This window comes from Varanus komodoensis, unplaced genomic scaffold (assembly GCF_004798865.1).
Source record: "Varanus komodoensis strain SLA01 unplaced genomic scaffold, ASM479886v1 scaffold4, whole genome shotgun sequence".
In the NCBI taxonomy this organism is placed as follows: Eukaryota; Metazoa; Chordata; class Lepidosauria; order Squamata; family Varanidae; genus Varanus; species Varanus komodoensis.
Window position 1 is genome coordinate 12,047,293 of NW_025335941.1, and position 13,858 is coordinate 12,061,150.

The following is a 13,858-nucleotide window of genomic DNA, read 5'->3' on the forward strand; positions in this document are numbered from 1 at the left end:
GCCCCTTCTATGAGGAATGTTGTTCCTCTTGCTGTGCCTTTGCATCATGCCCTACCAGGTCATCTTATGGTTTCCCCTCCGCTTAAGGGCTTCCAAAGAAATTGCTTTTGGAAGCTTGCATTTGCAAGCCATACACAACTGACCACATGGAGAGGCATTAGCTATAAAATCTCCATATTACCCTCTGTCCTTTCTTCAAAACCCCACGGGGTCTGCCACTGAAGAGAGACTGACACTCTACAAGAGCAGCTGAACAGCTGGCCACATGCCATGTTGCTTACAGATGGACAGCCAGTGCAACCCAAGGAGCATCTTAGTTGCCCCAGGCCTGCCATGAGCTGCTGCACTGAGCTCAGAGGGAAGATTTCCATCCACCCATGACTGTGCAGGAGCACACCATGCTCTCTTTTCCTTTGGTCCGCCCTCATATGCTGAAGGCTGCTAAGGGAGATGGTGGACAGCAGCTAGTGCAGGCCTTGTGGGATCAGAAAACCCTCATGCGGGGGCAACCTTCCTCCTTGGTTGGCTCTGAATCTTGCTTTGTGCTCATACGAGGATAGAAATAGGCTGCAATTGAATCTGGTTTGTTTTGTTCAATGGCACCCTGAGTTAGATCTTGGAAGAGCCAAAAAAATTGCGTACCACAAGTCAGAATGAGAGACTGTTGTTTTGGTAGACTGTTCCAATTAGCTGAAACTTACCCTATAGCAGTGGAAAGGAAATAAACACACAAACACTTCTGTGATTGCCAAGGGCTGTCATTGGTTACTACTTCAAGTTGCTCAACTTTTCATGCTCTGTAAAGCTTATGGGAACACCAAACGAAGCCAGACAATTTTCCCTCCTCCACTGTGAGCTTAATGGCAGGTTTGAATTTCATCGTCCCATCTCATAAACATTGGTTTCCTTTTACACCAGTATAAAATGACAGTCCTGCTGCAAACAATTACTTTAACATGTGAGAATCATGCAAAGTAAGGATCATGCAAAGTTAGGATCTAGTTAGGATCTAGGATCATGCAAAGTTAGGATCTAGACTTGAGAAATGGTGGATCATGGAACTGGCAGGGGTTATATTGAAAGAGTAGTGAACATTTGCATAGGGTAGTGTCTGAGGATGGCCAATGCTATAATAAAGAAACACAGAACCGATAAGATTTAGAGGGGCGTGTTCCAGAGATGGGTGAACCCAAAGGCAAAACAAGCAGGGCCAAAAATTGCCAGCATGTTTTATCTTACAACTTTTCCTGCCAGTAACTAAGCCTTATGAAAAGCATTTCAACCTTCGTAATGGGAAAAGAAACTGAACAGAAATCTGGGGAATCAGCAATAGGAGATTGGGGGAAAGGAGCACATGCTCCTGGAAAACTATGGAGGGCCAGGTTATGACCCAGGAAGGGCTGTGTTTAGCATCCAGGCCAGTGGCTCTCAGACCTCCTATTTTACCATAGGCTGTGATAGTCGCAGCCATGTCACTGGAAGGAGTTTGGACCCCACCAGGTCAGCTGCAGTGATATCCATCATATTGCAGGCTGACACAGAAAACTGCTGTATGCCTGGCCAGACCATTTGCCATATAGCCCAATACTGCCCCCTGTAACTGTGGATTCTCCAGCTGACTGGGAATGCCAGGCATAGAACTTGGGCCATTGCAGAGGGAGTACTGCGCCACCTTGCACTCTGATCACAGGTCAGAAGGGGCTTCTTCTGGTCCTCTTGCAACAGAAAGCTGACTCCTGGTGAACACGCTGAAGGGCTGCAGTGGGGTTCGTAGCCTCTTGGCTCACAGGAAGCAGGGCAAGCAGTGGCCTCCTGCCTTCATGCCTTGCTCTTGTGCAAGACCTGTGCCCATTGCTCTCGTGTGGGCAAACATGCTCAGGCTGACTTGCAGGAGCGAGAGGGGACAACCTGCAGCTTCTGTAAGTGTGGAGACTTGCATCCCAGGACGCTGTGTGTACCATGACTTAGAGGGTCAAGGCAAGCATCATCACGACCAGCATCACTATGCCTTCTTTACTTAATCCATTTTGCAACACAGACTCATTTTCTTTTTGTTGATTTCTTCCCCCTTTCTTGTGATTTTTCGATCCCACTCTTTTCCCCTTCCAGTGGCTTTGACTGTTATAATGGCATTTTTTCCAACCTTATTTCCAGTTACCTGTAGCTTCCAGCCTCTCTGTCTCAGGATTTTCCTCCAATTGGCCAATGCATTCCAAAGGACATGCATGACAGCACTGTGGGCGGCTCAAGTCACTGCCAATTTCTGCAGCTCTTGCGTCCTTAAATGCAACCCAGCTCCATTACATTCAATGGATTTTATTCCCCTTTGGCCATTGATTAAAATGAGATGAATCACACACTTTGTGTAAAAGGAGCTAAGAGATTATGACTTACAAGCCAGAGAAAGTCAAATACTAGATTCTGTCGATTGGTTCTATTAATAAAGAGCAGGACAAAAAGTTGGTGCATATATATGTGCACATTCATCCCTTTTTACCTTGCCTATTCTTGCTGCCAGCATTTTCTTTTCAACTGCAAGCTCCTTGGGGCAGGAAATGTTCTTTTGCTGATGTTCCTCTGTATATTGATTGCATATATCTGTCATCATTACCATAGAACCGCAGAGCTATAGACTCAGGTCACTGTAGGAGAAGTAGGGCAACCATGGCCCAATGCTCTCTGGCACCACATAGCTAAGGCACCTTTCTCAGATGGCATCAGTTTCCTTCTAAGCACCATCTGCATTAACACATTTTGACATTATTCATCTGGGTGCTTGCCAAGCTTGGTGTGTGCTGATTTCTAGAGCATTCTGTGCAAGTGAGTGAGTGAGTGTGTGTGTGTTGGGGGCTGATCCTGGGAGTCTGTAAACCTCACACCTTCCCCTTTCAACACAATTCAGGTGCCTCAGATTGTGCTTAACAACAATAAGGGAAAGGTTTGTGCACTGGAAATAGTTTACAGCAACACCAGCTCCTTCGTGCCTTCCCTAACTGGATGGAGGAAGCAATTGCTCACTGTCCTCCTCCAGTCATCCATCCCCTCTCAAGAGAACCATTTAGGATGTAGATTTCAGGGAAAGCAAGCCAGCAAACCACACGTGATCTGTCCTTATAGCTTCTTATCTCCAGTTATTACAACAAACTAACATCAGGACTAAAAATACATTTCCTTGACCCTCGACTTTACGTCTTTGAACTTTGTTAGGAACTCACTCAGGCACAGAGCTGAAAGGATGCTTCTGGTTCTTTGCCTTGCCTCCATCAGTGTCGCATGTTTAACAGCAATGGAAAAACAAACACCTCCCTGGCCCACCTCAACTAATCCTCATACATGAATGGAACAGGGAGAAGTGGTGCAACAAATGGAGGGAGAGACTGGAGGAGAAAAACAACTGCCTGCTTTGGGGTGAATAAGGGTGAGGGTGCAGGTCCCACTGGCTTCGTCCCATGGGAACTGGAGCAGACAGGCGCAAGCAGCAGTACCCTTTCTCCTTCTCCATCATTTTTTGTGAGAGGGTGGGAACAGCCGTCAACTATTGTTTCCCCTCTTTAAAACTATATCTGCTCTCTCACTTTCTCACATTCACTGAGCTAAAGAACAAACTCAATAAGAAAGGAAACTTAAAGGGCCGTTTCCCTACACACAACCCTTTCCAACTCCTCACACTTCTCCTACAACTGCACTAGTGCGCAACACAAGCTCCCTTTTTTAAAATAGGTTGTATTCACTTGCCTGCACCCCAACTGTGATGAATACTTTTTGTATAAGTCCCACAGCTGTGCCTTCTCATACATGGAAGGGGCTCCACTGTAGATCTCCAGAATGCGAGAGGTTGTGCAGTCGATTAGCACACCAGATTTATATTGTGAAGACCCAAGTTCCAATCCTCATCCAATCATGAAACTCACGGGGTGCCCTCTTTGACTGTATGAGGCTTCTTCAGAACAATTTGGACCATTGGTCCACTAGCTGCATACATTCTTCTCTGACTAGCAGCAAAGGTCTAGGCAGATATCTTTCCTCACTTGAAGGCCCAGGGTCCTTTTACCAAAGGTGGGACCTTCAGTATTTAAAGCATGTGCTCAGCCACCGGCAAGCCTTCTCACCTCACAGGATAGCTGGGAGGGCAGTGTAGGCATAACTATAATGCACAATGGCCTGATCTCCTTGGAGGAAGGATGGAGTGCTCCCGCATACAGATATGATTCATCAGACAAACAAACAAAAAACTTCACTTCAGGTGGTATCCAATGTTAGTCTTACTGAGAGTAAAGCCATTGACTGTAATGGAACTTAAGTTGGTCATGACTAACTAACACTGCCTTCTAACAATGCTGGAAAAATGCTAGACCTACTTAGTCCTGCTGTAAGTAGTTCTAACATTACATACAACCTCAGGTAGCACTGGCAATGGATGCTTACTTGTCCATATCCTGCATCTGGCTGCAAATCCATTGGACTTCAACCTTTTCGTTCCTTTGCTTATTGGAAGCAAGGAAGCTCTTCCTTGCTGTTTCCATTGTCTTGGTCTTCCTCTTTCTCTCCTTCCCCCTGGTTTTGTGCAGCAAGAACTTGAGCCCCCTGCAAAAAGCTGGGCTGTACAGCCATCTAGGGGCTTGGCCAGCCCGCAAAAGATAACATTTAACAGGCCACTCAAGCCACCCTTGGATTTTAATACTATTTTGATGAGCGTATTCTATTTAGAACCACAACACAAACATATTCCTAAAGTAGAGGCAGATAGACTGATATTTGTAGAAAATCCTACGTGTGAATATTGGGTTTGCCAGCAAGGCAGCCAGCCAGCATTACAGTTATGCAACCATGTTCTTTCAAGCAACCTGTCTGAAAGGCAATGCCAGGTCCAGGTTTTAAGGATGCCTTGAACAGGATGCTCTTATGGTGCTGGGGACTTTCTGGGCCGGCCCTCTTCCTCATCAGTTACTGTGACTGCTACCCATGTGTTTGCTCATCTCTCATTTTGGACCATCAGCAGGAGACACATGGGGAAAGTTAATGTGCCTTGAGGTGATAGCAAGGACATGGTGCCCAAGCAAAGCTTGGAGGCTCTGAGCATCAGCACTGTGTTCCTTGTCACAATATGGGCCTTGCAATACCAACCTAATGCTGGAAAGCTAGTACATAGCAGATTAGGGCAGATTTTGGTCCTTAACCAACTTGGTCCTTAACCATCCTTAACCCGAACCCTGTACCAAATTCTTCTAAGGTGGTATCTTATCAATTGTCAAAAAAGAAGAGGATAAAGAGGACAACAATATGAATAAAGACAGCTGACACACACACACACACACACACACACACACAGAGAGAGAGAGAGAGAGAGAGAGAGAGAGAGAGAGAGAGAGAGAGATGCCACTTTGGAAATTATTATCATAATTTCAAAAGAAATTTAGTACATTTCATTCTAGTGTGAAAACACGGTCGAGATGACCCCTGTGCATAACTCAGACTGCTGTCCAGGTGTTGGTGATGGGATACTTCAAAGCACAATTCTTCTTTCTGATTATTCTTTATCTTTATACAGGACTTAGTCTGGGTACCCTTTAAGCAGGGCGCACCTTCGAACAGAGGATGGTCCTTTGGCAGCCATTCAAACAGGCAAGTGTCATCTATAAAGGAGGAGGCACGGCCACCCTAAAATACTTTCCTAGTTCCAGCTCACCAGGTCCAGCTCTCTGGCTCTCTGCACAGGCCAATTTGTTTTCTTTTAAGCAGGCACCATTCAGCTTTAAAACTATGTGCACACGCAGCAAAATTAGTCAGCCCTATGAGAAAGAATCTGTTTCTATAAAATACATGAAGCTGCCCATTACTGGACCTGTGCATTTCCCACACTGATACCTGACATTTCAGGCCACAAAGCCACCAAGTTTTGATTATGAAGAAAAGGAAGAAAACTTCATGTACAGAATGTTCCATGCTTTAAACAGAACACAGGATTTTGCTTTCAGTCTCCAAAGGCCTATTACTACTGTGCCAAAAGAGTTAATCTATCAGAAAACAATATTAGATTTTTAGAAAGTATTGCATTACATCTCTCTATCTCAGAAACAGGGATTTGAATGCATTCATCTATTTTGTCTGGATATTTTTTCCTGGCTTTAATGGCTAGAGTTACAGGAAATGAATATACGAAAGCATAAAAGAATTAAATGGGTTGTATTAAAAAATTGAAGTCAGTATTCCCTAGCTTGCAGTTTGCAAGCAACTTTACATTCCTAGCTAGGTTTTCAGGAACAAGCTAACAAAACTAAAGCACATTCTTTAAATAAGGTAAAATAAGGGTATGCATTATGTTTTGTGGAGCTGCTATGTTCTTGGGGGCAAGGGAGAAATAATTTTAAAGGAAGTCAGAATGGAAAAGAGTCTAATGAAGTGTTCTGGGAGAATTGCATTCTTGCTTGCTGGGTCAGTAAAGTTATCATTCAATCCATGTTGCCCTTGTTAAATCCTCTGAGTGCACACAGTATGGCACTAAGAACATGCAAGGCTGGCTGGTTTGGTGACAGGGCTGTGGCCAATAGATTTGTGTCCCATGCTTGTTGTACGAAATCCCCAATAACGCATAAGACAGCAGTGTTAGCCCTTCACTGGTGAGCTTCCCTCCCCCAGTTTCCCATAAATAGGTATTATGGCTGCAATCCTATGCATAGTTAGCAGGAAGTCAGGTCCATTAAACTCAATGGATCTTGCATCTGAGCAGACTTGATGAGGGTAGTGATATAACTTGTGAGAAAAGAAAAGAGCAGCCAAGAGAATTGAATGTTATTTCTAATCAGAGTTTGTATCTCCTCTGTGGACTCTGGGAAGTGCCATGGTATTTATTCCACCTGATTAAAATGACCCTTTCCCAAAGTTCCAGTCAGCAAAGCATGCTGTAAGCTATTGAAGGCCAGGAATGTAGGGCCGTGGTCAACTTCTGAAAGCCCTCCTGCCTTCCTTCCCCTTTGGTAAATGATCGAAGGTGTGGAAGAAGAGAAACCAGGAGGTACTAATGGTTCTTTCTTGTATTGCGAAGTTGGGAAGAAGCCCAACTTTTTTTGAAGCTTCTCCGTAAAGACACAGAAAAACCCAGCCAATTCCACATTGAGAGGGGTTAGGGTTAGGGTTTGCCTATCAATACATAAAAAAAACCTTGGGAGCCTTTTGCCAACGGTTGCTTAACTCTTGATGACTGATACAACAGATGGCCTTACGAGTCGGCTACACTAAACTTTAAGAAGAAACTATCTCCTTTTCTAGACTTGAAAGCATATTGTTGTGATAGTGAACGTCTTTCTTTCAGTCATTTGTTAACATTCGTAATGGCCAGACCTGAATATTCGCAGTCCAAATCTGGATATTTTCTTTTATATTTGCACAGCATGAACTTCTGCTTTTTCTCATGCTGGAAAGTGAGGAAAATACATTTGAGTGGAGAGCCATCCCTTTCATCTGTCTGACATCCCACTTGTAAATTTGTTTGCTGGCAATGAGATCCCTGTGCTGAATATTGAACTATGTATTCTGATAAAATGGGGCAAACATATTCAGGGGACAGTTCTAAATTTTGAGTTCAAATACAGATTTAACCCACATTCTCATTTTCAGAGCAAAAAGGAAATTGCAATCAGAATGCAAATGTGATTGTCTTAATAAGGCTGATCAATCTGAATACAGGTGGATGTGCAGATTAACCTCAACCTGAGCGAGGAGGGTGAATGTTAGCTTTACTTACATCGCAAATAGCCAATGCTCTGTTCTCTCTCCCGTTCACACAACAAAAGGGGACTGTGCTCCTGAGAACTATGATACATTTATGACATCTCATATTTCCCAGTAATATTATTGGTGTATGTGTTTGTTGGGGGAATGGCTACCCCTGTTGCTTCTACTTAACCTTCATGTCTCTTTATTTATCCATTTATACTGCTGAAATACTCATTGATATCTTAAAATCTCCAAGCACTTTATGAAATATATATACGTGTGTGTCCCCAATATATGTTAAAAGGTTACAAATCAGGGAAACTTCTTCAAGCAGCATTGAAAGCTCAACACAATCTCTGCCTCTTGAATTGCACTAGGAGAGCATTTCAGAACTACCAAAATCCCCTACTTATAAGCCATTACTTGACAACGCACTGTTAGTTGTGAGATGACCAATAAGGCTTCCTTAGAAGATCTCAGGACCAGGTTGATGTAAGCAGGAGAAGATGGTGTCTTGGTCCCAAGCTGTGCAGGGCTTTAAATATCAGAAGCAAATCCTTGAACATAGCTTGGTAGCTAACAGGCAGCTGGTGCAGTTCTTTTCACACAGGTATGCTCTGCGTACGGCTGCTCACGGTGCTGAGCAACGAAGCTGCTGCATTCTGCGCTGGCTACAGCTTCCAAACCAGGTTCAAGGGCAGCTGCACAAAGAGCACATGACAGTATCTTGGGCTTTCAAGAGGAGGAAGAAAGACGAAAAGCATCCTGTGGTGTGCCACCTCCCATGAAAATGACAATTCAGGGGTATGTTTGTAGCATACTTCTCCATTTGAAATTTGAACGCCAGCTGCTTGACTCCCTGCAAAACAGCTTGTGATCTGATCCCCGATATTTTTGCAAAAGGGTACCTTGCTGGTCAAGAAATTCAGTGCATAAGCTGGAATTTGTCATAGCCACTCACAGAGCAGGGAAAAGGTATGCAGTTATTGTTTAAAACATTCCATCTGCCTCACCAGGCCAGCTTTGAAGGGTAAGAAATCTCCAGCCTGTCCTGAAGGGAAACGTGGGCCAAGTGACACGTTTAAGACATTCTTTTCTCTCCTTATTCAAGTGACAGGTCACCACCCCTCTAATAAAGGGATGTCAGTTCAAATTATTATGTGATCTTTCTTGTCTTCCTTCTCCCCACACCCACCTTGTGTCAGCTGAGGAATTCTTCCCCCCATTGAGATGCATAAATAGCCCGTCTGCCCTAATTATAGCTAGCTATACATCCCACACTGGAGAGACCCGGGCAGCTTGTGTGTGCTAAAGGGATCCTCTCCCCAAGCAATTTCTTCAAATATTGCAGCCTGCTCAGTCACGATCCCTCTAGGAACTGGGCATCACATGGTTGAATGGGCAGCTGCTCACCCTTCAGATGCACATGCTTCTTCTGCTTAAGGTTAGTCCTGTTCATTTACCAGGGGCTCAAATGGGGGTTTTTTAGGCAGGGGTGGAGAGGTTGCACATGGTCCTTACACCACGACCACCTCCCTCCTTATCCTAGTCTAGCCTGGAAGAGGACCCCTCTGGTCCTCCAGATGTCACTGGACTTCAGTGCACACCATCCCTGGTCCACATAACCAATGATGCAAGTCAGAAGCCACCAACACTTGTAGGGCCACAGGTTGGATTGATGGGATACTCACACATGGCTGAATGTATCAGGAACCAGGGCCAGTGGGGAAGTGATGATATTGGGATTGTACCCATGATTGCTATACACGTTAATAATGTAAGGGCTTACATCTCAGTACTTAGGTGCACTGGATAACTAGCATTTTAACAACATGACTGTTAATGTGAATGCTAAGGCTGTAATTACTATTATATAGCATGTATCTATAATAGCAATAATATAATATTGTGGTTGCTATTATTATTTCATGCCAGTTTCTTCTCGGTGAAACTCCAGCTGGCACAAAAGGTCCCCCATAATTTGTTTTATCACCAGATTCGGCTGTGAGACTTAAGTTCTGTTCACAAGTTGTTGCGATGAATAAACTACCCCTGCATGACTCTGTGGCCCTACCAGCACCACCCGTGGCCCCCACTGGCCCCACCCCCAGGCCTCTGCAGATTCAGTAGAAAGTTTAAGGGGCACTTAGATCCATACGGCTCAATGTATATGTGATCTGGAACTCTAACTATACAGGGAAGGTGCCGGGGGGGGGGGGGGGAAAAAAGGGGGGGGGGGCTGACACCCCCTGACACACACACACAAACACACGCACGCATCTTCAGAAGGCCCCCCCCCCCCCGACCCATGGTCTCCCACTGATCTTCATTGCCAGGTAGGTCTTTGTATTAGGTCTCCCTAGTTATAATCAGGGAGACTAGCAACTGCCCACCCTTGCTGTTGCTGCATAGCAGGGGTGGCCAAGCTTGCTCGACAGAAGAGCCCTGTACCCTACATGTCGGGTGTTTGAGAGCTGCATGTGGGGGCCCGCGGGCGGCAATAGCAATAGCGGGGGTGGGGAGTGGCAAGTGGGCACCCACGGGCTTTTGCAACAGTGAGCGGAGAGATTCAAAATCCACTCAAAGAGCCGCATGTGGCTCCCAAGCCGCAGTCTGGCCACTCCTGCTGTATAGCAGGAGGTGGAAGGAACAAGCGGTTGGTTTTTCTTACACAAGATTTCGGTTTTCAGAGTTGCTTGTTTGTTTGTTTGTTTGTTTGTTTACAGGAGTTTTACACAGACATTGTTCCAAAGAACAAAGTCCCTTTGGCTCCCAGGACACATGTATCCACTTAGGTCCTGTACTCAGAATTTCCCATGTTTAGTCATATATCAACTATCAGATAACATTTCAAGAGGAACTGCTAAAGAAAGAATAAAAGCCCCCACAGATTATCTGACATGGACAAAAGAATAAGATAAGATCCAACTAATGAATACAATAATATCAAATGAATGGAGCAGTTCGGTTTTTCCACAGCTGTAGAAGAATAATGGAGATTATCCTCATCAGGGAACTTTACATGAGAAAATAATCAAACACAGTGCAGTAAACAGAGTTTGAAGATTGGCATTTCTGCACGGTCCAGAGCTTCCTGCATCCAAGTGTTTAACTTAGCAGGGAGTCTGACCATTCTTAGTAGAAAAACAATCACATCCTTTGGGCCATCCTCTCCTAGCTGCCTACCCAAAGCTATTTTGGGACAGCATTTTCATGGCCATATTTGAGCTGCTCTTTTCCATTACACTATGTCAGATTTCATCTAGATAATAAGCTAAAGACAGAGAGAGAGAGAGAGAGAGAGAGAGAGAGAGAGAGAGAAGCGGGGGGAAGACAGTTCACTGAATCATCTGCTTATTCTAGCTGGAGTCCTGTCCAAAACTGGCTGCAGAAAAGTAAAGTGATTGCCTTTCTCTTACTCCCTAGTGTAACTGGAAACTTTTTTAAAAAAAGCAAACTCTCACTCTTCCCTTGATTTATTATTACTCTGGAATGAAAAACAAGTGCTGTGAGACCTAACTTTCTATCTCTGATTGAGATGACCTTCTGTCATCTTTTTCTGACTCATAGCAGTGCTCTTAAACATCCAAAAGAAAATGCAAATGTATTACTTGCAAAAGGGTGGTAAATCAGTGATCAAATATTTACAGTATGGTGAACAATCTTGGCAGAGGATGCCAGTTGGTCCTTCAGGCTCCAAGGTGGCTCTAGCAGCAGGACTTTTAAGAATAGCTGCTTGGATTGTAAGATTAGTGATTTTCTTATTTTATTTTATTTTTGGCACATGCTTATTACTATTTTCAGTACATGGGAAGTTCTAGTTTGCTGAACTGAAGAGAAGGGAGGTTTCCTCAGAGAGTGTGAACAACAATTTCATGAAGAGTCAGTGACAAGGGAATAGGAGAGAAACCTGATCTGGTAGGATAAAGCTATGCACAGTGGTAATTAGACTTTATTTTTAACAGAAAAAACAGATAAACTTGGGGAAAGTTTGGCAGCTGAAAAGAGTAAGAATGTGAGCTGTATTAGATTAGCCAGTTCATTTATTGTATATGACAAAGCGAAGCTTAATGTAATTTGCATGCTAAAACTTTGACCTTTTCCAGTGTATTTATTCAGCAGCGAGCATCATTTTGGAAAACGAATATGCTCAGAAAGAATGGTAGAAAGACAGGAGAAGGAATCTCTATGGCTCTGAAGCACTGCTATATCCCCTGAAATGGAGATTTTGCTGCCATGTGTCATTTACAATGTTCTCTTGCAACATACCTCCTACAGTGAGTAAATGTTATTTACTTTCTAACATTATTTCACATTGTGATTTGATCAAAACAGCACAGAATATCACACAATGACTTTTAGGCAAGAGATTCTTAACTTGGTACAAGTGTGAGTTTTACCCTCCATGATAAGGAAAAAACAGTCATGTTAAAAATAGAGTTTTACTTTATAATAGGGAAGAACACGCCAGAATTAGCCAGTAGGATTTTTTCCCCCTTGCTCTATTATTGAAGCTGTCATAGCATGTTAAATAGTGCTTTAAATTTATCTTCGCCTTGCTGTCAGAAAAAATATTTTTTTCTGAAACATATACACATGTATTAGTTTAACTTGCATTTAAAAAAGCACAATGGTTCTTGGATACTCCTTGCTACCAGCATTCTTTGAGCAGTAGCCGCATAGGTTGCTTGCTTGCTTTTTATGTCACCTTGACCCCTAACTTTTGCATAGCAGCCACCTGAGCTTGCTTTTCAAACATGCAAAGTAAATACTGAAGTCCATCTCTTTATGTGCTCTGAGCACATCAGGCATATCTACAGATGCAGCCCTCAGAATACCATGTGCTGTGGATAGCGAGAGGCTAGGCTCTTGATGGTGAGTGATGCTTTCATGGCAGGAGGCTCTTCTGAGGCTCTTGCATTAATGTGAATGACCTCTCAGCGCGTGGTGCTACCCATGTCTACTCAGAGCCCTTTGTGTTTAATGGAGCTTATAGCCAGGTAAGTGGATCTAGGATTGCAGCCTCAGCTAGGGTTACCTGCATACACTGCATACATGCTCCATTCATTATTTGCACATGAGGTTTTATCCCTTCCTAGAAAATCTTAATCTAGTGCATATTTCAATCAATAAAGCCTCCAGTGGTGGCTGGCATTCGGTGAAACTTAAAAGCACATTTATTCCACACTTGATTCCTCTTTCCTCTTTCGTTTCCTGTATGATTCAAAATAAGCTGCCTATTTCTCTTCTGTTCATACTTCTATTTCTTCTGCTACCGGTCTCCCTCTCTCCGTATTAAAAACATTTGTCCACTCACCTCACTCATGATTGTTTGGAAAGGACAGTTCACAGATCTTCCACTTCTTCAGAACAAGGCTACTGAACCAAGTGCTTGCCACTGTTTCTAGCTTTTCTCTTAAAAAGGGATGTCCAGTGGCATCGTGCTGCTAGTAAACCAATAAGAAATATTCACCTGCTGAACACCCCCCCCCCAGCATGTATCTGAGGGAACAAAGGGCCACCTTGTGGTAAGAGCTGGAAACTGTTTTATCAGCTAGAGTCATTCTTCAGAAGCCATGGTTTTAAGGTGCAGGGCGATGACTGGAAAAAGGGAGGAGAGAGCGGTAAATGGGAGGATGAAGCTCTTCCTCCTGTTACTGACAAAGAAAAATAACATGCATGAGGATCCTGAAGGTTCATCAGTATCCAGTGCATCTGTAAGCATGTCTGAAAGCAAACCTCTTGGTTCATCTGAATTGCTGTCCTTCTCTCAGTAGAATCCACCAAGTAAAGTGTGCCTCATTCCTGCATTTCGTGCTAATGAAGACTTCAGCAGCTACCTGGCATGCAGATAGTCAGATGTACGCTCTGTGTCCGGGGAGGCCCTTCCTTGGGGATCAGTGTGGGGAGGAGGCAAAGAAGAAGTGTGGTAAGATGCACATGCCAGAGCAGAAGAAAGGAAACACTTTGTCTCCAGAGCATAAAAGAAACAACCACCAACAATTCTCAGAAAGCAAGGGCTGCTGTCAGAGAGAGATCAGCGCCAGCTTGTGGCATGACCAGGCAGCTGCTGGGGCCAAGCAGGACTCGCGCCTGCGCTGCCTGTCCTGGGCCTCACCCACCCTCATGTGCATGGCAATTTTAA

The 13,858-nt window shown here is 44.1% G+C and overlaps 1 long non-coding RNA gene across 1 annotated transcript in view; it reads right to left on the reverse strand.

The window, feature by feature from the left end:
* Positions 1-13,116, reverse strand: part of LOC123029049 — a 29,556-nt gene extending 16,440 nt beyond the window's left edge. The window contains exon 1 of the long non-coding RNA XR_006415831.1: positions 13,031-13,116. This is a non-coding gene — a long non-coding RNA (uncharacterized LOC123029049). The remainder of the gene's footprint in view (positions 1-13,030) is intronic.
* Between the last annotated feature and the right edge of the window lie 742 nt (positions 13,117-13,858).